A 25,105-nucleotide genomic window follows, 5' to 3' on the forward strand; every position below is an offset into this window, starting at 1 on the left:
TAGAAATAGAGATTGCTTGATATTGGCATTTTATAGAATATCGGTTACAAATAGAGAAATTCTCTTTATCCCAAACTCACAATTGGAATACCCATAAAAGAAAAGCATATTGTGGTCAAGCAGCCCTATCTTACAAATTGACATAACCATTGATTGTAGTTAAGAATTAGTAGCAAGAAGTCTCGTAGCCTGCAGACCTAGCTTCCCATTAGTGTTGCACTCCAAGAAATTAAAAAGCATGGAAATAGGAGAAATAAGGATGTTGAAGGCACTATTTTTCCATTAATCTTTTTCTAGGATCCACCTCCAACATCTTCAAGAGGAGGTCCATGCCTATTGAGCATCCCATCTTTTCAGCTGTACTTTCAAACTAATTCTGCAAACTAGACCTCCAGCCGCCACATCCCAAAATATTGCTCAATAGCTACACACAGATTTCTTTGTAGTTTAGATCTGATAAAACATCCCAGTATTTGTCCATCATATCCCAGGCAGAACCTCCCACATGCTAAAATACAATACTTAGTTGCTCCTCTGGAGACTCGCCACAAAATAGGGGTTCTCCAATCACCATCTCTGCAAAAATGCATCCCAGTACCCAGATGTCGATTGCAAAGCAATTGTATGCTTTTTGTTGAAGCAATAACTCAAAAGCTCTATACCACAAAGACACATATTCTTTCCCATTTCTTTCTATCATACCATTCTTTTTATCCTTCACCATCCTTGCCAATCCAAAGTCCACAAGCTTAATTTTGATGCCCCCTGCCATGTTAATGGAGAGGAGACAATTATTGGGCTTGAGATCTCTGTGTGCAATGCCCATGTCATGGCAGTAGGCCACTCCACACAACAACTCCCACATAAGCCCTTTCACCAAGCTAGCCCTATTAATGTTCCTAAAATATAACCAGTTGTGCTCATCATGATATGGATATACTAATGATCCTCAATGAATAGTTTTCTTGATGAATGACAGGAGGTCTATATCCATCAACTCCATAGCAATATAAGCAATCTCATTTGCATGAGCAACACCCGAATCATCACCATTATTGTGGATGGTGGTTACCCTCAAAAAACAACCATGCACTATTTCTGCCATACCACGTCCAAGAATCTGCACCACATATGGACATGTCTATAGATAATTGTGAACTTTGGTCATGCACTCATGCATGTAAAAATATCTTTTTAGCTAAAAATTAGTCATTTATGTGAAATGATCTTTTTAAAGTTAAAATATTTTTTCAATTTAAAATATTTAGTATAAATTAATAATGATTTTGATATAATTAGTTTTACAATTTAATGATTATATTTTTGTTTCAGATATTCCTTTTTATTAACATTCTCTTTTATTTATTTGTTTATTTGATATTTTATGTTTAAATTTTATAATTGTAAAAGTAATATTTTTAGTTTAATCAATATATCTAAATTATTATTTGTTGTACAATAGAGATAATTGTGTAGCATAAGATTGAATTGCAATAAATTATTATATAATATAAATAATTTTAAGCTATACTCTTTTTTTTCCTAATGAATAGTCATTTTCTATTAATATACTTGTTACAAATTCATAATTCATTTTTTGATGAATAGTCTTTTTGTTAAATAATGTCATGAATTCATTTTTAAGATTTAATAAAAGGTTTTGCAGATGTTTGAAGTATCAAATGAATATAGTTTCAAATTTAACGCTAGGTAGCATCTATTCAACCGGCTGAATTTCCCTGAATAAATCATTTTTAACGATTACAATAAAGATAAATCCATCAGTTAGTTAGCAACTGGCCATACCCACATTATCAAATATGGAAGCATTTGTAGTGCATCTATAGTAATAATCGAAATAGACTTGTGGATCAAAATAAATAACATACAGATTGGAATGCCTTATGAAATGGGATGATTGCATTAGGTGGCACCAACAAGCGAAGTATAGATATATGTTGAAATATAATTAATATAGGGGTTATTTGTATTTTTATTTTTATTTAATAATATTTTGTTATAATTATAAATTAATCTTTATTTTCATTGATAAGTTATTTTTAAAATTATTTATTTCATATAATTTTAATTTTAATTAAAGTTTTGAAAAGTTGAATAAGAGGAGCAAGTAAGTTTAAGAATATATGCATGCAAAAAGATAATGGTGAATTCAAATCATGTACGTAAAATTTAATTTTCTCATGTATGTGAAATAGTCTTTTTTTAAGCTGAAATAGTGACTATAAATTAGTGATGATATTGATATAAATATTTATATAATTTGATGGTCATATTTTGATGTCAGAATATGTCTATTTATTAAAATTATATTTTATTTAGCTATTTATTTTATAATTAGTAAACTCAATTTTTTAGTTTAAACAATACTTTTAATTATTTAGTATAAAAACTTTAACCATTATCCTATTATTATGTTTCTTTTATTTGGGAACTTTAATTCCTTGAGTGGTTATTGGACAAGTAAATTTGGTTTCTAAGGTCCAGGTCCCCTCCTCATTATTAGCTCCATGTGCTCTCCTAGTATTCCCATGCCTCCATGGTTTTAAGATTTTGAAGGAACAAGATTCTTGAAATTAAGGTCCATGTTCCTAGTTCTTTTGCACCACAATCTCCCATCCTTATTTCATCCCCATTAATCCATGAACTTGCAATTGCGGTTAGATACAACCTTATTCTACCTCAACTCGCATGACCTAGTATTTTTTCCTAATCCTAATTTTCTTTGTATTCATATATTTGTCATGGGTAAATCTGTACCTAACCACATGTGGCCAAAAGGTGGTAATGTGATATTTTTTGTTTTTCATCTTCCTAAAAATGCAAATCTTGTGTTGACTTTTTAGTAAGCCTATGTTTCAGTGCACTTGGAAAAAGGGAAAATACCTAGATACATATGGGATATATGAAAAAGTTTAAACAATAATATATTATTATATATGGGTAATAATTGTTAGGATTAAACCACAGATAGAAAATAACAATTACATGCAAATATAACCAGTAACAGAAAATAATAGATCACACAGAAAAGAACACAAGGCACCAAGATTTAACATGGTTCACCCAATCCCTAGGCTACATCCACCAAATAACAAGTCCGATATTATTACAATCCAGTGATTATAACCTGATTACAATCTATAACCCCTTATAGCTCAATACTGCCGCAAGAACCAATTTTGCATCACAACTATGAAACAATCCCTAATCCTAAGCTCTTTTATACAAGTATTTTTACCGCTTTAGAGTTATAATTAATAATTACACGTCAGCCCAAAATCTTGATAAAGTAGGGCCCCAAATTTTTTTTCAGCCGATGCCCCAAGCCCCAAAGAATTTATGAAGTATGTATAGTATTTTCCTAATCAGTCACCACAATCTAACAATCTCCCACTCGGGGACTGATCAAGCTCCACACTAGACAACAATCTCCCACTTGGAGACTAATCTTGTAGCAATACTGCTACCAAATGGATCTCCCACTAGATCAAACCACCCTAGACTCAGTTGTTCTTTTATTCATAGTTAGTCTAGAAGACCAAGCGAAGCTAAAGAGGAGTTCAACTTCTCCCTAGTCACTACCTTTGTAAATATATCGGCTGGATTTTCATCTATATGTATCTTGTCCATCTTTCATTATCCATCCTCCACTACTGACCGAATGAAATGGTACCGCAACTATATGTGTTTGGTCTTTAAATGCAGAGCTGAATTCTTTGCAAGATGAATGACACTTTGACTATATGTAAACAAATAATTATCCTTTTGCGGGTGTTCCAATTCTTCCAAGAAGAACTGAAGCCATATCATCTCCTTGGCTACCTCTGTAGTAGCTACATATTCTACCTTTGTAGTGGATAAAACATTAACCTTCGATAACCTAGAAACCCAACTCATGGCTGCCCCACCAACAGTTAAGAAGACATATCTTACAATACTCTAGCTAGTATCAATATCCCCTGCCAAAGCTGAGTCAACATAGCCCTGTAAATCAGTAGTAGAGCCCCCAAAGTGTAAACACTTATTAGATGTTCCTCTCAAATATCTAAGAATCCATTTGACGACATTCCAATGCTCAATTCTTGGATGACTCATACCTGCTAATGACTCCCACTACATGTGCAATATCTAGCTTGATACATACATAACATACATCAAGCTTCCTATAGCTAAAACATAGGGTACCTTGGACATCTTATCTTCTTCTTGCTATGTCTTAGGACACATCTCCTTAGTCAACTTCAAATGACCAAGTAAAGGTGTGTTGATAGCTTTAGCATTCTCCATAGAGAGACATTGCAACACCTTCTCAATATAATCAACTTGAGATAGCGTTAATATTTTGTTCTCCCTGTCTTTACAAATCTTCATATCAAGGATTTGTTTTGTTGCCTCCAAATCTTTCATAGCAAATGCATATGCACATTGGTGTTGCAGCCCCTTAATGTGATCCATGTTAGACACAGATACAAGCATATCATTAATGTATAAACATAAAATAATGTAGTTGTCATCAACCAACATCTTAAAATAAACACAATGATCTATATGACACATATTGTATCCATGATCATGCATAAAACTCCCAAATTTCAAATACGGGTATAAGCAGGATCATAGTGTGCCAAAAAGTGGCAATCTAAAAAATCTATAGTTTTGAAATATTTCAAACCATTTCAAAATCTATTCCAACTTTTTTCCACCCACACTGATACTAAATGAAAATAATTAATATCTTTATAAGGTCTACTATATCTTTTGATACAAAACATATATAGTCAACTTTAAAAACATCCTTAAAATGTGCTTTTGGCCTGTTTTTATGTGATTTTTACTTCAAACATGTAGCAGATGACTTTTTTTTCACCAAAATTTGATGAAATGAAAAGGGTTTCTTAAGAATTTTCTTATCTTTCCATAAATGTAAAGTTTGTCAAATTATGATTTTAGTAAGTAATTATTACTTATTTTCCAATAGAGTTACGTATAAAGTGTTGACTGACACACTACTTGAAAAACAACTATAACTTTCAAATGGTACAACATTTTTTAAATCCAAAAGATGCATCACATTCTATGTTTCTTCTACTATAGGGAAAAAAATGAAAAATTGAATTTTTAAGAGTTTTGAATTAGTTAAGGTGGTCAAACACGGGAGTTTTTTTATTCCAAATATACTAAAGTCAAAAATTTATTATTTATTATTTATTTAGAACAAAAATACCCAAATATATGTGTCACATCTAGGCATGAGTCTACTACTTATATCTAGAATATTATTAAAAAATATTATCATTTGATTTTGATTAAGGTGGTCAAACATACATCTACTTCTTATTTTTGTTCTAAATTTTTTGTAATATTGCATTAAAATTCAAAATTTTGACAAATCTATTTTTATTTTTTTGAGATAAGTCCTAGTAGTTTAGAAAGTAGATTCAATTTTCTAGAGATTCTTTTCTCTCAAATTTTTGATATAAAGTTAATAATAAGTAGACAATTGCACGTCAAGTTGACATAACCCTAACTTTCTAATTTTTTATTGCCACTTAAGAGAAGAGTTTGGTTGACCATGATCCTGCACATACCCATACCATTGCCAAGGTGCTTACTTCAAGCCATATAAAATTTTCTTCAATTTTTACACTAAGCTCTCCTTACTTTTGACCGCAAATCCCTGTCGTTGAGCCATATATATCTCTTCATCTAAATCACCATGAAGAAAGGTTGTTTTAACATCAAGCTGTTGTAAATGCAAATCTTCAATAGCCACAAGACTTAAAATAGTATGGATAGAAGTCATCTTAACAATAGGAAAAAATATCTTATCAAAATCAATGCCCTTTTTCTATGCAAATCCTTTCACAACTAACCTGGCTTTAAATCTTTTCTTACCTCCTTCCTCTTCTTTCAACCTATAAACCCACTTATTCTGTAAAGCTCTTACTTGCAAGCAACTTGCATAAATTTTATTTCTTATTCTTCAGCAAAGAGTCCATTTCATCCTTCATTGTAGACTCCCACTGAATCTTAGTATCCACCTACATAGCTTCATCATAACATTCAAGTTCAGCAACATTAGTAAGTAAAATTAATACAAAGAGGGAGAGAATCTTTTTGGAGGTCTAATTTTTCTTGTTGACCGTCTAACATTCATTGATGTGTGTGCTATTTTTTGTTGCAATTGTTGTACATCATGAAGAATGGTTGAAACACCATTTTTTGGAGTATCATCCAGCACTACATAATCATCTTCTTTCTTCTCATGGTGCTACAAAAAATCTTTGTACAACACTTTCTCATTGAATATAACATCCCTACTTCTTAAAATTTTATGATTTTCAAAATTTCAAAGCCTATAACCAAATTCATTAATGCCATATCCAACAAATACTCATTTCTTTGACTTAACTTCCATCTTAGTTCTATTTTCAGAATCTATGTGAGCAAATGCTTCATAGCCAAAGGTTTTCAGAAAATAATAACTCACCTTCTTACCAATCCATGCTTCCTTTGGGATCCCCTAGCCCAAAGGAGTAGAGGGACCTCTATTAATCAAATATACAGTAGTATTGATAGCCTCCACCCACATGTGTAAGGGCAACCCATCATGCAACCTTGTGCTCTTTGCACGCTCCATTATAGTCTTATTCATGTGTTCAGCCACTCCATTTTCTTGTGGAGTCCTTGGAATAATTTTTTGTCTATGAATACCATTAGTGGAGCAATAATCTTCAAATTCAGAACTACAATACTCACCACCATTATCAGATCTAAGATATTTTAATTTCTTGCCAATCTCATTTTCAACCAAGCATTTCCATTTTATAAAAGTTTGAAATACATTAGATTTTTGTCTAAGGAAATAAACCCATACTTTTCTAGTTGCATCATCAATAAATGTAACATAATAATGAGAGCCACCAAGGAAAGATACTTGAGTCAGTCCCCATACATTTGTATGCACAAGCTCGAATTTATCCTTTTTTTTTTCCTTCCCAGTCTTTACAAAACTCACTCTCTTTTATTTTCCATATACACAACTTTCACAGAATTCCATATTAACACATTTCAGACCTGGTAAAACTTTCTTTGAATGAAGTACTTTCATACTTCTCTCACTCATGTGCCCAAGTCTATTATGCCACAATGTTGTACCAGAATTTACAATAGCTATTTGTTCTCCATGCTCAATTGTAGCAATTGTTCCTAAACATTCATTTTTCTCTAAAACAAGTAAAGTAGAAGGCACAATATGACCTGTACAAAGATATAAAGTTCCTACTTTGACACCTTTTTCTACTACAATGGAACCTTTTGAAACCTTCCAATTTTTATCATTAAAAGTATTTACACAACCCTCATCACCGAGTTGCCCTACTAAAATTAAATTCTTACTTTGTCTTGAAAAATTTCTTACCTCATGTAGTAGCCAATGATTCCCATTCTACAACTTAATCTTGATTTTTCCCTTTCTAATAATCTGACAGGGTTCATTATCCCCCAAATAAGTATGCCCAAAATCCCCTTGGACATAATTAATGAAATAACCTCTATGAGGTGTAGCATGAAATGAGACACTAGAATCTAAAACCCATGACTCATCAACACTATCTAAAGATAGAAGCAAAGCTTCCTCTTTGGATTTGTTACTTACCACATTTTCCTCCTTGTATCCATCTAGTTTATCTCCTTCATTTTTCTTTTGATTTCAGCAATCTTTCCTTTTATGACCTGGTTTCCTATAGTACTAGTATTCATTCGGTCCTCTCGATTGCTTAACCTCCTCCCATTTGACTTTCCTCTTGATTTCACATGATTTCTAGAATTACTTCCTCTCTCAGTCATTCTGCCCCTACTTTGTGCATTCAAAGAACTTCCTAATGTAGATCCACCTGAAGATTTCCTACCAGTTTCCTCACTCAAAATAACACTGATTACATCATCATATTTTAGGGTACTAGATCTAGGAAAAACATTACTCACAGCCATTACCAAGCCATTCTAGCTTTCAAGAAAAGAACACAAAATCAAGAGAGCCTTAATTTTCTCCTCAAAATTGATACCCACAGAAGATAACTAACTAGGAATAGTACTAAACTCATTTAAATGATCTACAATAGATCCACCTTTTTCCATTTTCATATTAAATAAATGCTTCATGAGAAATACCTTGTTTGAAGCAGAGGGCTTTTCATATAGTTTCACTAGGGTTTGCATCAATTCTTCTATTGTCTTTACTTTTGTAATATTAAATGCCACCAATGGTGCCAGGCATAACTAAATGCTTCCAAGTGCTTTTATTTCTAAAAGATCTCATTCATCATTTGACATAGACCCTTGATTCTTGGCTTTACCTTCCAGCGGCTTCCATAAATCCTTTTGATAAAGATAGTCTTTCATTTGCATCTTTCATAATTGGAAGTTTAGCTCATTAAACTTATCAACTCTCAGCTTACCCTTTTCTACCATTATTCCCACATAACTATGAGACTCCCACTCAACTATGAGACTTTCTTGCAGATGATAACTAAAAAAACAACCCCACTCTGATACCACTTTTCAGGATTAAACCACAGACAAAAAATTACAATTACATGCAAATATAACCAATAATAAAAAATAATAGATCACATAGAAAATAATACAAGGCACCAAGATTTAATGTGGTTCACCCAACCCCTGGGCTATGTCCACCAAACAAAAAGTCTAATATTATTATGATCCACTAATTATAACTTGATTACAATTTGTAACCCCTTATAACTCAATACCACCACAAGAACCAATTTTGCATCACAACTATGAAAAAATCCCTAACCCTAAGCTCTTTTATACAAGTATTTCTACTACTTTAGGGTTATAATTATTAATTACATGTTTTCCCAAAATCTTGATAAATTAGGGCTCCAAAATTTGATTGTGTTGGGTATCTCATCAGGCCATTTTTCCAAGACCCATTTATGCTTTCAGCATTGTAGTTGCTATTGGAGTTAATGAAAGATCAACCCCATAAGTCCCAAGAATCACCTACATGAAAACACTTGTCACAAAAAGAGAGAAGCAAAGTCTATGGAGGTTGGAATTGCTGGATCCATAGATGAGACATTATTCATGAGCAAAACGAGAAATTGCTATTATCAAAATTGAATCTATCAGTTTAATTACAAAGAGAGATCATCCTTATAAAGGAGATCAAAACCCTAAAAATATCTAACCTAGGTTGCATAATAATAATTAATAAAATTAATTAATTATTACATACCTAAATTTTAGCTTAAGTGAAATAGAGTTATTTAGGAAATATCTAATTACTCTAACACCCAGACCCCTTTAAGATAAACTTAGGGAGTAGCTAAAAACCTAGAAACTACTATAGAAAGTAGATTTGTGTCCCAAAAAAAAGCCTGATGAGGTACCCAAGCACAACGAAATCTCTAAAAAGAGGAGAAATAAAAAAAACTACATGGGAAAAACCTAGCTACTCCAAAAAGAGATGGAAAACATCTAAAAGAAACTAGTGAAAGGTTGAAGAAGCCTCCAAACTAGTGAATGTTCTAGAAGATAGGAAGAAAAAATGATCATGAAGAACACGTAGAAGCTATAAAGCTCTATCTAAGGTAACTTTTGATCCAAATAACTTTCACTAAAATAGAACCTGACCAGGTAGAGATGAAATAGGCACCCCTGGATGTCCCAAAAAACTAAACCAAACTGCTGAAAGGAATTATGTCAAACAGTTTGCATTCAACTTCTTAAAACCCCTTATAACTCCAAAAATTAAACGTTTATTTGTTTGCTGTGTTTCATGCATGGAATTGGTATCATACAACATAAAAAAGAAAGAAACTACAATAATATGCAAAGTGGAAATGAACGGCTGCTAATAAAATGCTATTTTCAGAATTCATAAAACCAAATACATGGCAGATTTATCAACTCACTAATTACTTCAGCAATATTGTCATAATACTCCAGCCCATGCTTACGAACTTGCTGCTACAATAATTTTTCCTCCAATTGGTCCACTACCTTCATAATACCATTCCCTCCGAGCGGCATAAGCGTCGGACAAGCAGTGAAGAAGATATGAGAAAAATATCAAATCTACCTGTAGTCGGAAATGCAACTAAACTGCCTGATAATGAAGCCAATAAGAAAGAATTCCGAAGGCCAAACCCCAAGGGAATGACGTCTAGAATGTTACAAGAGAGGATAGACATCCTCAAATGCCAAGAACAAAGCTACAACTCACACACCAATTTCTTCTCTTATTCAACCCTGTCTAATGAAGCCACAAATGCTTCCTTTTATTCTATTCCCATGGGTCCGCTCAACTCATATGGGCAATGTGGGATAAAAGATGTGTAATATAAAACATATCTTAAAATACCCTTATGTCTCCCTTGGGTACACATCACCATAAAATAAATATTAAAGTAACACTTTAATATTTTACAATTAAATTAGACGTTACATTAATAAAACTTTAGGCATTAAAATGTATTAGCAATCGGACTCCGAATAATGCGAGTGATAGCTCATCGAAAAGCTCTCACCGAGGAGTATCGAATCCAATCACCAAAATTGACCTGCACTGTGTCCTGCTGACTTACTAAAAATAGTAAGTATGCCTGAAACTGAGTAAATCAACTTCGTTTTGGCCCAAACTGGAAATGACTAGGCCAAAACACTCCAAGATCCCATTAAACCCTTCGTTAGCCCTCAAGACCATGTAGAACAAGGCTAATGCACACACACTTGGTCAATTGCTAAAATGGAGACATTACAGTCCGCCCCCCTTGAAATTGCTTGTCCTCAAGCAATCTCAGTCCAGCCTGCTGAATAGCCTGCTCACTCTCCCATGTAGAATCTTCCTTTGGCAGGTCTTTCCATCTGACCAAATACTCCTTCACTATCTTGTTTCTAAGCTTCCTCTCTCTAGTATCCAGAATAGCCTCAGGTACTAACACAAGCTTCCCCTCCTCATCCAAAGGGGATAAATCTGCAGAAGGCACTACACTCTGACCAATGGCTTTCTTAAGCCTAGACACATGAAACACATTGTACACTCGATTGCCCTCTGGAAGCTCAAGCTCATAGGCGACTTTGCTAACTTTGCGAATCACCCTGTAGGGACCAAAAATCTAGGTTTCAACTTTTCAGCTTCGTTCTTCTTGAGCGATGACTATCTATATGGTTGTAGCCTCAAGTAAACCATATCCCCTACCTCGAAGCTATGCTCTATTCGGTGCTGATCAACATACAATTTTTGTTGATTCTGGGCCTGATGTATATTCTCTTTGAGCACTTTCAGGATGTCCTGACTATCCTGCAATAAGTTTTTGGCTTTGGGCACTCTACTGTCCCCCAAAACTAAATCCATGAAGCTAGGTGCTTCATAACCATAGAGTGCCATGAAAGGAGTCATCTTGATGGACATATGATAAGTGGTGTTATAACAATACTCTCCCATATGCAACCATCTGATCCAAGCCTTTTGTTGTGTAGTTACATAGTTTCTCAAATATCCTTCCACCCATTTATTCACAATCTCTGTTTGCCCATCTATTTGTGGATGATAACTGGTGCTAGGTGTAAGATATGTACCACACAACCTAAACAACTCTTGCCAAAAAACACTCATAAACTTACTATCCTGGTCGCTGACAATGAATCTGGGTAGCCCATGTAACCTGAATATCTCTTTAAAGAAAAGATCTGCCACCTGTGCTGCTGTGTAAGTGGACAGAATAGCAAAGAAGTGAGCAAACTTCGTCACGCGGTCCACCACCACATAGATGCAATCCCTTCCCTACACTCATGGTAAACCAGTGATGAAGTCCATCGAAATACTTTCCCATTTCCTATTAGGAATGGGAAAGGACTATAATAAACCTACAAGAAATGTGTGCTCTCCCTTATTCTGTTGACAAACCACACACTCCCTGACATACCTCTGAACATCATCCTTGAGCCCTTTCCATGAAAATTGCTCTCGGATCTTCCTGTAGGTCTTGAAGACCCCTAGATGTCCAGCTGTGGGTGCATCATGAAATGCCTTCAGTATCGCCTCTCTCAAATGTGATGACGGAATCAAATAAACCCTATCTTGAACTCTGATCAATCCATCTATCACCTCATAGCGATCATCCTGTATGGTACCTGAAATCAATCTAGAAGCCCAAGCATCTTCAACATACTCTGCTATAATTTGATCTCTCCAATCTCCTGAAATCTCTGCCAGAGCACATAAGTGAGGTCTCCGAGATAAGGCATCAACCACCACATTTTTCTTACCTTTGACAAACTCTATGTCAAAGTCATAAGCCTGCAATTTAGTCACCCATTTTTGTTGCCGGTGATTAAGATCACGCTGGCTCATGAAGTATTTAATACTGTTGTGATCAATCTTGATCACAAAACGTCCACCTACCAAATATGATCAAAATTTGGCCAATGCATGCATTATGGCCAACATCTCCCGGTCATAGACAGAATAACTTTTCTCAACTCCTCGAAGCTTCCTACTCTCAAATGCAATGGGATGCTTCTCCTGCATCAATACTGCTCCAATCCCATCACCTAATGCATCACAATGAAGCTCAAAAGGCTTCGTGAAATCCGATAGAGCTAGAACTGGACATGAAGACATTACCTGCTTGAAATGCTCAAAACACCTCTGTGCTGCCCCTGTCCCCACGAAGGCTCCTTTCCTGGTAAGATCTGTCAAGGGTGTAGCAATATGTGAGAATCCCTTAAAAAACCTCCTATAAAAACCACATAAACCAAAGAATCCCTTAAGCTGTGTAAGGTTTGTGGGAGTAGGCCACTCTACAATAGCTCTAATCTTTTCGGGATCAACCCGAACACCATCTGCACTAATGATATGCCCCAGGTAAAGGAGCTCAGTCATGCCAAACTCACATTTAGATTCCTTGGCATATAATGACTCTCTCTCCAGAATAGATAACACCTCCTCCAGATGATGTAAGTGCTCCTCCCAGGTCTTACTGAAGACCAAGATGTCATCAAAGAAGATCAAGACAAATCTCCTCAGCTGCTTCCTGAATACCTGGTTCATACAACTTTAAAATGTAGCAGGTGCATTGGTTAGACCAAATGGCATAACCATGAACTCAAAGTGGCCATAGTGACATCGGAAGGCTTTTTTTTCAATGTCCTTTTCTCTCATCCTGATCTGATGGTATCTGGATCGCAAATCAATTTTGGTGAAGAAGCATGCCCCATGCAACTCATCAATCAGCTCATCAATCCTAGGAATGGGATACCTATTTTTAATTATTTTCTTATTTAGTGCCCTGTAATCAATGCACATGCACATCGTCCCATCCTTCTTCTTTACCAATACTACTACTGAAGCAAAGAGGCTCTTACTGGGCCTGATATGCCCCATCTCCAACAAATCCTTAATCACCTTCTCTATCTCATCCTTGTGTTTCTTAGGATGACGATAGGGAGTAATCATAACTGGTTTGGCTCCCTCCTCGAGCTCAATAACATGTTCCATCTCTCTGTTAGGAGGAACCCCATGAGGAATATCACTAAATAGTTTAGCGTGTCTATCAAGTATCTTCTGGACATCTAGTTGATGACTCTTTTCTTGTGGCTCTGGTGAAGTTGGCATAATGTGGCACTCTGCCGCCCACTCTATGTCATCATGACGAAAAAGTCTCTGCATTCTCCTCAAGGACACTACTCTGCAACCTCTATCTGAAAGCCCTCTAAGTACCAAAGTTCTACCGTCATACTGGAATCTCATCTCCAATTTTGCTAGATTGAGTGTGAACTCAACTAGTGAAGCCATCCATGTCATGTCGAGGATGACATCATAATCTCCCATGTCCACAACATAGAACTCATCCTCCAACTCGTAGCCATCTCCAAACCTGATGCGAAGATTAGATATCTTCCGAGTGCATAATAACTTATCACCGTTAGCCACCATGACTCTAAACCCATCATGCTCCTCTGTCTGTAACCCTCTCCTGGCTACCAACTGTGCATCTATGAAGTTATGTGTAGCCCCAGTGTCAATAAGAGATATCACTTTCTGCCCCTGGATAGTACCCCTAACCTTAAATGTGATTGCCTTTTGGGCCCCTGTCAAGCGTGCCAATGATCTATCATCCTTAGGAATGTTGCTCTCCTCTATAGTGTTACCCTCATCTAAATCGTAGTGCTGATCCTCCCCTTCTGACTCTGACTCTTCTGCTGAAAAATACTCCATTTGATTTGCCTTAGCCTTGAGAGAACATTTATGAGATAAGTCCCAAGTCTCTCTACAATGGAAGCACAACTTCTTCTTTTGAAGTTCATTCAAGGTTTCATTGTCTAGTCCTTTTGATCCTTCTTTAGGTTTTCTATACTCTTTTTGAAACAATTTTTTGTCTTTGTCCTTGCGGTAGGAAGAATCTGTTGAATGGTTTTTTCCTTTGTATACCGAAGGGGCTAAATCTCGTGCCTTTTTAGTTGCTTCAGCTAATGTGAGTGGATCATGTCCCTTCACCCAACCTTTTAATGGACCAGCAAGACCATCACAAAATAACACCACCAATCTCCTAGGAGAGATATCAGTAACAAGTACAGACAAGCACTGAAACTCGACAATGTAAGCATCCACAGAACCTGACTATTTTAACTGTGCTAGCTCCTTGAAATGTAACTCAGGATCCTTAGTGTCAAATCTCCCAATCAATGTTTCAGTGAATTCCTCATAGGATGTAATCTGATTATGCCCCAAAGTCACCATGCCATGATGCCACCATTCATGTGCAACGCCATCCAAGTGCATAGCCTCATACTTGATAGCCTCCTCCTCAGGAATAGGATTTAGCTGCAAGTATGTATCTACCTTCTGCACCCAAGCTCGTGCAGTCATCTTCCCTGAAGCATCATAATAAGGTAAAGAAAGTTTTCCAACTTTCTTCCTCAGCTCAAAGTTTTGATTCCTCCCTCCTGCTTTAGACATGTGTCTAATCCTCAAGTCCATATAATCTCTAAGAGAAATATCTTCTTGAAAATCCGGTCCACTAGCCTCCCAGTCCCTCCTGAATTGATCCTGTAACTCGGTAATCTGCGGTTCATTTACTGGTTGAACCGGATCTCTGGGTGGGAAAGTGGGTAGAAGAGGTCTCGAGCTCGCAGTCTGTGCTGGGCGTGCAACGTGTCTAAAGTTATAAGCCTCATTCTCATTGTTTCCATGATCATTATTACCATTAATGTTATTCTCAGGACCATTGTTGTTGCCTTGGCCTTCATGGTTATTGTTTCCCCCGTTGTTATTATTTCTGTTGTTGGCATCACCTGGATTAATATTGACACCCATCTGTCTAGCCATGAGCTGCAACATCATGTCCATTCGCCTATTCTGCTCCTACTACATACGATGCCCCTGCTCTAATGTATCCAGTAACTGTCAGAATAGTACCTCCCCCTGATCTGGACCAGCATTTCTGCCTCCGCCTAATCCTGTATTCCTGTCATCTCGATCACCCATATTATTGTCCTAATCACAGAATATCTCCTCTATGTCTGTATGGTTGGATTCAATGTCCCCCTATACGGATGTACTAGACTATTTGCTTTGCAAGTCTGAAATCCTATTTTGTCTTGCTCTGGTATCGCGGAAATTATAAGACCCCTGTCGCATGCTCAAGCATAAATGCTTAGCCTGTGTTTTTTATTTATTTCTGAGTTTAGTGTTTTGACATTTCGTCAAACACTTTTTCCCTCTATCCGGCTATTCCAAATTCCCTATAAGACCTCCACAGGATGGCAGGACTTATAGCTCTGATACCACTGAAATGGGCACCCCTGGATGTCCCAAAAAACTAAACCAAATTGCTGAAAGGAATTATGTCAAACAGTTTGCATTCAACTTCTTAAAACCCCTTATAACTCCGAAAATCAAACGTTTATTTGTTTGTTGTGTTTCGTGCATGGAATTGGTATCATACAACATAAACAAGAAAGAAACTAAAATAATATGCAAAGTGGAAATGAACGGCTGCTAATAAAATGTTATTTTTAGAATTCATAAAACCAAATACATGGTAGATTTATCAACTCACTAATTACTTGAGCAATATTGTCATAATACTCCAGCCCATGCTTACGAACTTGCTACTACAATACTTTGTCCTCCAATCAGTCCACTAACTTCATAATACCATTCCCTCCAAGCGGAATAAGCATCAGACAAGTAGTGAAGAAGATATGAGCAAAATACCAAATCTGCCTATAGCCGAAAATGCAACTAAACTGCCTGATAATGAAGCCAATAAGAAAGAATTCCAAAGGCCAAACCCCAAGGGAATGACATCTAAAATGTTACAAGAGAGGATAGACGTCCTCAAATGCCAAGAACAAAGCTGCAACTCACACACCAATTTCTTCTCTTATTCAACCCTATCTAATGAAGCCACAAATGGTTCCTTTTATTTTATTCCCACGGGTCTGCTCAACTCATATGGGAAATGTGGGATAAAATATGTGTAATATAAGACATATATTAAAATACCCCTTATGTCTCCCTTGGGTACACATCACCATAAAATAAATATTAAAGTAACACTTTAATATTTTATAATTAAATTAGACGTTACTTTAATAAAACTTCAGGCATTAAAATGTATTAGCAATCGGACTCTGAATAATGTGAGTGATAGCTCATCGAAAAGCTCTCACTAAGGAGTATCGAATCCAATCACCAAAATTGACCTGCAATGTGTCCTGCCGACTTACTAAGAATAGTAAGTATGCCTGAAACTGAGTAAATCAACTTCATTTTGGCCCAAACTGGAAATGACTAGGCCAGAACACTCCAAGATCCCATTAAACCCTTCGTTAGTCCTCGGGACCATGTAGAACAAGGCTAACGCACACACACTTGGTCAACTGCTAAAATGGGGACATTACAAGAGAATACTATAACTTGCATTGAATCAAGAGGCACATAAAGGCAAACAACTGAACTCAAAGATACAAATGGTATGAAACACCAAAGCTTGAAGATTTGATCAATCAAACCAAGGAAGCATGAGAAATAATAGAAGAATCCCCCTAATGTAGACAAGGGTGAGGTGATAAGCAACTAGAAAAGTGAGCCAAAAGAATTACATGTCAAGGAACCATGATCAAGATGCACAAAAGAGTACATATGTGTGTGTTGAGGTGATCAATCTCAAATATGTCATGAGGCTAATTTTATGGAAGGGATACTCTCTGGATGATATTGAAATCGAAGGCAAAAAAAATTTGTACATAGGTCACTTTAACTGGGCATGCAAATTGAAGCAATGATTGGACTTGAAAATTGAGACTGTAGAAAAGCTTTTTTGATGAAAGATCAACCCCACAACACCCAAGAATCATCTACATGCAAACACCTATCACAAAAAGAGAGAAGCAAAATGTATGGAGGTTGGAATTTTCAGATCCATAGATGAGACATTCTTGATGAGCAAAAAAAGAAATTGCTATTATCAAAAGTGAATCAATTGGTTTAATTACCAAGAGATATTTGTTGGATACAATTGATTAATTGTATGTTTTTTTTTATCTTATACAAATGTCATATCAGTTGACAATTAGTGCATGCCCAACTCACTTGGTCAGTGAAGATATTTTTCCTTGTCTACCAAGCTTTCCTGAGTCTGCTCCATACAAAAGGTAGTATCTACCAAGCTCACTTGGGCATCAAAGAAATTTATGCAAAAAAGAGTGTTAACTAAACTCACTCAATTAATAAAGAAAAATTGAATAGAGCCAGTATTAACCATGTTCACTCAATTACCAAAGCAATTTCATAAGTTCACAATTTTAATCGAGCTCCTGTTGGTTAACATAGGAAATCACTTCAGAATTAGTTTCTACTGAGCTAGGTCAGCTACCAAATGATTTTCTTATTTTGGCACATAAAGCTTAATTATTTTACCTAGTGATTCCATATAACTATGGTAATGAATATTGGTTACTCTAATTTACATTTGAGCCAACTTGACAATTTGGAAGGTATAAGTAAAAGGTCAATTTGTGATTTCAAATTATGTAAGTGGAATGATTTAAAAAGAGATAAGAAGAGAGGAAGCAAACTTGAAGGATAAGTAGGTATCCTAGTGGAGTAGAAAAGAGTAATTTGATTAGGAAAGATCACGTATAAGCTTGAATAGAGATTTGTAATCAGCAATTTAGTTTCATCTCAATCATGTCATTTCATTGTTACTCTCTAACCATTGTAGCAGTGATCTAAAATCTCTTAATAGAGTTGGTTTAATAGGCATTTGTAAATCCTCTAACAAGGTAGAAAATTCCATTGAATTGTTTCAAGACCTCTTACAATGCCACTCCTAATAGGGTGATCAAATACTTTAATAAGGTTGCATTTAACAATGTGTTTTGTAACCTTTAATAGGTTTGGCTCCTAACAGAGCTCACTTCAAAAGAGTAAAAAATAGTAACTAGTTACATTTGGTGTTTTTTCCCAAATTGGGTTTCTACGTTAAATCCTAGTGTCATGTGTGTTCATGTTATTTATTTCATGCTTGCAAGTAAATTATTGACATTATCTTAAGATCTACTAAGTTAAACAGATTCTGCATTTACCGAGTTACATCAATTTTTTTATGCTTACCGAGTATCAGTAGTAATCATTTTTTTTAGTCTAAGTTTTATATTTAATATCTAAAGGATCTAAGATTTATTTTAGTAGTAACTGATTCACCCCTCCCCTCTTAGTTACTCCTCTTATATTTTCAACAATTGGTATCAGAGCTTTTGGTGCTTGCAGAGAAGGTTTCAAGGACGTAAGCTAAAGATTAGGATGTCTTACAAAAGAGAGATTCCAAAGTTGAACAAAGACAACTTTGCAGCATGGCAAGGACTTATGAGGCTTCATCTAGATACCATCAATGATTTAGGCAAAAAATATCTTGATGAAGAATACTAAACTCCCACTAGAACATTATCAATTGAAGATATTGTTGAGAAAAAGAACCATAATGTCATGATGATTGATATTACATCTGCTCTTAGTTATGCTGAATTTGATGAGGTCAAAAGCTATAAAACTACTTTTGATATGTGGAACAAACTAAAAGAAATCCATGGAGGAGATGACAATATAATAAGAGCTAAAGTAGAAAGCCTTAGATAACAATTTGATCAAATGAAAATGAGAGAAGATAAAAATATTACAAAATATGTGGAAAGAATTAAGGCCAATGTTAGTGCAATTAGAGCATCTGAAGGAGAAATCAAAGAAGAAATTGTTGTAAGAAAAATACTCAAAAATCTGCTTCCCATCTATGCAATCAAAGTGTCTACTATTCAAGAAAAGAGATGTGATCCAAATAACAAGAAAGGCTTGGATTTTCTAGTAGCAAGATTGACAGCTTTAAAACTAGACAACTTTGACAACTACATTCTTGTTTCCAAAATTATTGAATCTACATTTGATGCTAAATTCTCACTCAAAGAAAAGGGCAAGAAAATAAAAGATAATCAATTAGGAAGTGAAGAAGAAACAAAAGAAAGTTATGATAGTGGTCTTGAAATTGCTGAAGCCCTACTTGCAAAGAAATATTCCAAGAGCTAAGGGAAGTACAAAGGTAAAATTCCCCTAGTTTTTTTTTCTTGTAAAGAAATTGGTCATATTGTTGCTAGGTGTCCAAACAAAGAAAGCAAGGAAGAGAAGAAAAGCCACAAGTACAAAGGCAAGAAGGAATTCAAAGGTCGCAAATCTTACAAAGACAAAGGTAAGAAAACTTGTTTTATGGCTAAAGATTCTGATAACAATGAAGATGTAATAGTGTATATTGTTGTAAAAGATGAATCTAATGAAGAAGAAGATAAGATGGCACTTGTCTTTCACGTTAGTAAAAATGATACTTGGATCATAGATAGTGGATGTTCTCACCATATGAGTAGAGATAAATCTAAGTTTGAACATTTTGAACACTATGATAGAGGTAGCGTAAGGTTTGGAAACAATGAACCTTGTTGCATAAAAGGAAAATGTCAAATCTCATTAACCAAAGAACTTGTATGTGATAATGTCTATTGGGTTGAAGGACTAAAACATAATTTACTAAGTGTGGCATAGTTAAACAACATTGGATTCAAGGTAGAGTTCATGAATGGCAAGGAAAATTACTGGATAACAAAAGAAATCTGATTGGATCAGGCAAGCAAACAAAAGGTAACCTATTTTATCTTGATCCTTGTGATTGCTCATGTTTTATTGCTCAAGTAGAAGAAATATAGTTATGGCACAGAAGACTATGTCATGCAAACTTTGATAGTATGGTCAAGATAAGAAAACTCAGAAAAGTAAGAGGTATCTCTAGTTTGATGAAACCTAATGTTGGATTATGCAAAAATTGCTAAATTGGTAAAATGGGAAAGACTAGTTTTAAGAGAAAAAACTATTAGTCAAAAGATGTCTTAAAAATTGTGCATACTAATTTATGTGGACCCATTGGAATAGAAAATTATAGTGGAGAAAAAAAATTTCATTCTTTATGTTGATGACTATTCTAGAATGATGACTATTATGTATCTAAAAGAAAAATCATAAGCTTTTGAGAAATTCAAATGGTATTTGGCTAGAGTAGAAAACTAAACTAGAAAAAGATTAAAATGCTTAAGATCAAATAGAGGTGGTGAATTCATCTCAAATGAATTCCACAATTTCTACATTGAAAGAGGAATCAAAAGACAAGTATCAACCCCTAGTACTCTTGAGAAAAATGGAATAGCTAAAAGAAGAAACAAATCCATCATGAATTGTGCAAGGACACTAATGATTGAAAAGAATGTTGCTATCAAATACTAGAAGGAAGCTATTAGCACTACAGTTCATACTTTGAACTAAGTTCAGTTAAAAAAGGACTCAAACAAAACCCCCTTTGAACTATGGTATGGCTACAAACCTAATGTAAGTTACTTGAAATTATTTGGCAGCAAATGTTATATCTTGAAGGAATCTAGAAAAGGAAAATTTGATGTAAAAGGTGATGAAGGTATATTTCTAGGATAATTCTACAGAAGTAAAGTATACAAATGTATGAATTTTTCCACTCACAAAATCATAGAAATTGCACATGTGAGAATTGATGAGTTTGCAAAAAAGACTGAAGAAAAAAGCAAAAAGGAGCCAAAATATTACAGAAGATTTGTTTACTTTGAACCTGATACATTACCAAACATATTTGACAAAAAGGATACTTCATCTCCGGAGCTCTCCAAGTCTCCAACAGTTACCAAGTTGCAAGAAGTGCAAACTGAGTCACAAGGACCTAAGTCACATTCAGAGCATGCCGAGTTAGTGCATACCAAGTCTGAAGGACTCGAGCCATAGATAGAAGGACCCGAGCCTAAAGTTGAGATTCAAAATGAAGATAGTACAATTCATTCAAAAGTCAAAGAACTTGTATTGGCTAAATATGTCAAAAGGCATCATGCACTTAATTAGATCATTGGAGACAAATCAGATGAAACAATAACAAGAAGTAAACTAAAAGGTACATGTTTACTTGTTGAATTTGAACCTAGAAGTTTTAGGGATGTACTGGAAAATGAAAGTTGGATTGAGGCTATGAATGAAGAAATAGAATAGGTAGAAAAGTATAAAACTTGGACTCTTGTTCCTAGACCCAAAGATAAAAATGTGATTGGTACAAAATGGGTATTCAAAAATAAGCTGAATGAAGATGGAAATTGTTAAGAGACAAAGCAAGGTTGGTATGTAAAGGCTATTCTCAAGAAGAAGGTATTGATTAAAGTGAGACTTTTTCCCCTATTGCAAGATTAGAAAGTGTAAGGACTTTACTGACATATGCAACTCATAGAGGATTCCAAGTATATTAGATGGATGTTAAATCTGCATTCTTGAATGGAATACTTGATGAGAAAGTCTTCATTGAACAACCAAAAGGTTTTTTTGATCCTAACAAATGGGACATGGTCTACAAAATACACAAAGCACTATATGGTCTAAAACAAGCCCCTAGATCCTAGTATGAAAGATTACATAACTATTTGATATAGATTGGTTTTCAAAGAATAAATGATGACAATAGTTTGTATATCAAGGAAGGACCATATAAGAAGATTATGTTTGCAAAAATATTTGTGGATGATACTCTATTTACAGGAAATGATTACTTATGCAAAGCATTTTCAGAACAAATGAATAAAGAATTTTAGATGTCCATGTTTGGAGAAATAAAATTCTGTGTTAGATTGTAGATACAATATAACAAAAATGGTATCTATATCATTCAATCTAAGTATATCAAAGAGATACTCAAGAAATTTGGAATGAAGGATTCAAAACCAGTTGGAACCCCCGTGTGTACTAGAATTAAGCTTACCAAAGATGGTGACTCCAAAGAAGTAGATCAGGCCTTATATAAATCAATGATTGAAAAATTATAGTATGTAGTACATACAAGGCCTAATATTGCCTTAGTAGTTGGGATAGTAGCAAGATTCTCAGCCAAACCTAGATAAACCACATGATGGCAATAAAAAGAACCTTGAGATATATGAAAGGTATTGAAGACTATGGCTTATGGTACAAAATTGGAGGCAATCTTGACTTAAAAGTATTTAATTATGCTGATTGGGTAGGAAATCTTGATGATAGAAAAAGAATTAGTGGTGGAGAATTCTTTCTTGGTAAAAGGTTGGTATCTTGGACAAGAAAGAAGCAAAACTACACATCTCAATCCATAGTAGAAGTAGAATATGTGGCTGCAATAGTAAATTGCTATAACATTTTTTGGTCCAAACAATTGTTGAAAGGAATGAATTTTGAAATCAAAGAGCCAATAGTCATGTATTGTGGTAACACTAGTGCAATCAACATATCAAAGAATTCAGTGATGTATTCCAAAACAAAGCACATTGCTATAAAATATCACTTTGTAAGAGAGTTAGTAAAAGACAAAAAAATTAGATTGGAATATGTACATACAAAAGAACAAGTTGTAGATATATTCACCAAGCCATTATCTAAGGATGCTTTTTTGTATCTAAAAGATAATCTAGGGGTCATTCCCCTATCCAAAGCTCACTAAATAAAGTTTAGTGATGCATCAATAGGAACTAAGTTGAAGATGAATAAGTTGATGCAGTATTGACAAGGACATATTGCAAATGAATCTTTACTCAAGATACATTGACACTAATCAAAATTTTCTTTGGCATGTGTTGCCAAAGAGGGAGAAGTTTTCTATCATATCTTTCTGAAATTTTGTAATTCCAAGAAGGAGAAGTTAAGTAATTCCTTTAAAGAGGGAGAATATTATAGAAGAAGTTTTCTATGTAAAATCAAAGAGGGAATTTTTTTTTGACAAAGGGAGTCTTGTTCTCAAAATTTTATTGTGCTATGACATGTTGTGTTGCCATCAATGCCAAAGAGGGAGATTGTTGGATACAATTGATTAATTGTGTGTTGTCTTTGATGTTACAAAAATATCATATTAGTTGACAGTCAGTGAATGCCAAGCTCACTTGGTTAGCGAAGACATTTTTCCTTGTATACCAAGTGTTCTTTTTTCTTCTCTGTATAGAAGGCAGTATCTACTGAGCTCACTTGGGCATTGAAGGAATTTATGCAGAAAAGAGTCTTAACCGAGCTCACTTAGTTAACAAAGGAAAATTGAAAAGAGCTAGTATTAACCAAGTTCACTAGGTTACCAAAGGAATTTTGTAGGTTCACAGTGTTAACTAATCTCCTATTGGTTAACATAGGAAATCGATTCAAAATTAGTTTACCAAGCTAGGTCAGTTACCAAAAGATTTTCTTATTTTGGCATGTAAAGCTTAATTATTTTACCTAGTGATTCTAGCTGACTATGGTAATGAATATTGGTTACTCTCATTTGTATTTGAGCCCACTTGACAATTTGGAAGGTATAAGTAAAAGGTTAATTTGTGATTTCAAATTATGCAAGTGGAATGATTTAAAAAGAGATAAGAAGAGAGGAAGTGAACTTGAAGGATAAGTAGGTATCCTTGTGGAGCATAAAAGTGTTGTTCAATAAGAAAGGACCAAGTATAAGCTTAAACAAAGATTTGTAATCAACAATTCAATTGCATCTCAATCAGTTCATTTCATTGTTGCTCTCTAACCATTGTAGTAGTGATCTAAAATCTCTTAATAGAGTTGGTTTAATAGCCATTTGTAAATCCTCTAACAAGGTAGCAATTTCATTGAATTGTTTCAAGACCTCTTACATGGCCACTCCTAACAGGGTGATCAAATCCTTTAATAGGGTCACACCTAACAATGTGTTTTGTAACCATTAATAAGGTTGGCTCCTAATAGGGCTCACTTTAGAAGAGTGAAAAATAGTAACTAGTTACATTTGGTGGTTTCTCCCAAATTAGGTTTCCATGTTAAATCTTGGTGTCATATGTGTTCATCTTATTTCTTTCATACTTGTAAGTAAATTACTAACATTATCTTAAGATCTACTAAGTTAAACACATTCTACACTTACCAAGTTACAACAATTTTTGTATGCTTATCGAGTATCAGTAGTAATCAGTTTTATCAATCTAAATTTTATATTTGGCATCTAAGGGATCTAAGATTTATTTTAGTAGTAACTAATTCACCCCTCCCCTCTTAGTTACTCCTCTTATATTTCCAATAATATCATCCTTATAAAGGAGATCGAAACCCTAAAAAGGTCAAATTTAGGTTGCATAATAATAATTAATAAAATTAATTAATTATTATATGCCTAAAGTTTAGCTTAAGTGAAATAGAGTTAATTAGGAAATATGTAATTACTCTAATAGTTTCCTTGCTTTTTATGCATTGTTTCTCATCTTAAGGGGGTGTTAGAGTAAATGATTAATTTAATTTAATTTATTGAATTACCTCTACTGCCTTCTTATGATTTCACTTTATGCGCATGCATTTTCATTTAATAATTAAATATTAATTATTAAATATCATTTACCTTTTAGAGTTTCCCTATATAGTTTTATGATCTCCTTTATTAGGATTGATCCATTGTACTTTAATTTATTCTTTTCATACTCA

The 25,105-nt window shown here is 34.6% G+C and overlaps 1 pseudogene; it reads right to left on the minus strand.

Annotated features, from left to right (window-relative positions):
• Positions 1 to 229: 229 nt before the first annotated feature.
• LOC149542375 (cell division control protein 2 homolog B-like) overlaps positions 230 to 25,105 on the minus strand; it is a 35,495-nt pseudogene continuing 10,619 nt past the window's right edge.

Source organism: Cupressus sempervirens, chromosome 8 (assembly GCF_028749045.1).
Source record: "Cupressus sempervirens isolate cs-2001-9-10 chromosome 8, ASM2874904v1, whole genome shotgun sequence".
Taxonomy (NCBI): domain Eukaryota; kingdom Viridiplantae; phylum Streptophyta; class Pinopsida; order Cupressales; family Cupressaceae; genus Cupressus; species Cupressus sempervirens.